Here is a 1852-nt window from a genome sequence, read left to right as displayed (position 1 = left end):
AAGAGCTACGTCTGTGTGGGGCCATGCAAGCAAAAGAAAGGGAGATGTGTAGGTCCCAGCAGCTGCCTCTTGTGCCAAAGAATTGGTGACTCCTGTTATGCCACTGCAACTGGAAAAGGCTGCTTTTTGCCAGTGGTGTGTCACTTATGGTTCTGCAGACTTTTACATCCCTGATTTGGTCATTAAGTGATGACTGTAATAAGAAGCACTAGAATACAACATTGGTAGCAGGCACAGTGCCATCCTAACAGATTGGGAGATTGTGTCTGTGCTCCAGGACAGACTGTTTTCATTTCTGTGGCTGTGAGGAGTACGTTATCTATCTGGCATCTCCATCTCCAAAACAGGTTAGCTTTTAAAATAACATAAAGGCTGTGAGGGCAGGAATAACCAGGTAGTGATTTATCTGCTTTTCTGGGAAAGTAAAAGAGAATTAAACATCCTGTTCTATCGTAATCTCAGAAAATGTTCCAGGCAATGACCAAAGATTTATACTAGTAGGTCCAAAGCTCCCGTTCCAGTGTTTTTTTCTGAAGCAAAGCTCTTTTTACAGCTTTTGCAGACAGACCCAGTGCCCTTCAATTTTATTTTTTTTAATCAATGCTAACATCTAAAGCTAATGAGAAGAAAATTGGTTTAAGAGGTGATCTGTGCATTTGTAATCTGCACTAGCAGAAGAGTAGCATTATTTCTAAAGTCACTTTAACTCTGCTTATGTTTTAGCCACAATACTATGACTAAGAAGAAAAATGTAGAAAAATCTTCATGTCATGTGAAAGGTAAGCTATTCCTACTGTGTATCCATGCTAGCAGGAAGGCAGAATATTAATGAGAAAGCCTCCTTTAGGGTTGTTTTTCAGATGTGCACAGAACGAGCCGAAGATGAGCTATATTGTTTCTTGATCAAGAGCAATGAATTAATCTTAAAAAATCATAATTTATTCCAAGGATCACAGAAATTTATTATAACAGTGTCCTCATTCTGTATTATGCTGCAGCTTGACAGCGTCTGAAATAATAACCCTCTTATATGTAGATCCTCTTTGATTTCGTTGATGTCATGAGTCAACAGCGCGGGGAGTTGTTTAACATTTGGGACATGTCTCTTTTATGGGTATGATTTGTTTCCAAAAACATAGGTAAGTGCTCCAAGTGGCCTGCTGTATATTGTAGGTTTTGATAGGGCTGAGGAATACTTCCACAGAAATGAGATCTGTTTGAACGTCAGAACTGTATGTAAATTAATTCAACATCATAGAAATGCATAGGAGGAGATAAGTATTTTATATTTATGCTTTGCTTTTCATTGTTGTTTGGTTTCACAGACAAGTGAACTGCATGAAGACAACAGTTTGATTTGCCTGAGATCCCAAAAGTGCAAGAACTGGCATCAGTGACAGAAACTAAGTTTGTTAACTCTTGAATCTAGAGAGAATACAATAAAATGAAAAGCTGGTGCAGTCTGTGCTCATCAGAATTCTTGTGAGACTTCTGCAGGTGTGGCGTATGGTGTGTCCCCGATGCGTGGCATGCTATTCTAGGGGTGACCCGAAATACCTGGGAGGGTCTAGAGAGAGGGAGCTGCAGCAGAAAGCCCACAGTGGGAACGATGTTAATGAGCAGGTTAGAGAACTGCCTGTGATTTTAACATCTGGTTGTGCTGAGCTGTGCCCAACTGCTTCCAGCACAGCCCTGACTGTGGCATTGGTAATTCCAGTGTCCCAACCCAAGGGCTCCCTCCTGGGATCTGCGTGGGGGTTGGATCTTCTCTGTTCTTCAGGGGCTGTAGCTAGCTGTGCCTTCAGTGGCTCTCCTCTCCTCTCCTCTCCTCTCCTCTCCTCTCCTCTCCTCT

At 41.8% G+C, this 1852-nt stretch overlaps 1 long non-coding RNA gene across 1 annotated transcript; it reads left to right on the top strand.

The window, feature by feature from the left end:
- The first annotated feature begins 236 nt into the window (after positions 1-236).
- On the top strand, positions 237-1762 carry LOC113483041. The gene is made up of 3 exons (XR_003398949.1): positions 237-347; positions 724-779; positions 1326-1762. It is a non-coding gene; the product is annotated as an uncharacterized LOC113483041 (long non-coding RNA).
- The last annotated feature ends 90 nt before the right edge of the window (positions 1763-1852 follow it).

Source organism: Athene cunicularia, assembly GCF_003259725.1.
Source record: "Athene cunicularia isolate RWA chromosome 8 unlocalized genomic scaffold, athCun1 chr8_part1, whole genome shotgun sequence".
In the NCBI taxonomy this organism is placed as follows: domain Eukaryota; kingdom Metazoa; phylum Chordata; class Aves; order Strigiformes; family Strigidae; genus Athene; species Athene cunicularia.
Note: the sequence above shows the minus strand (reverse complement) of the source record. Positions and strands in the feature narration are given on the sequence as shown.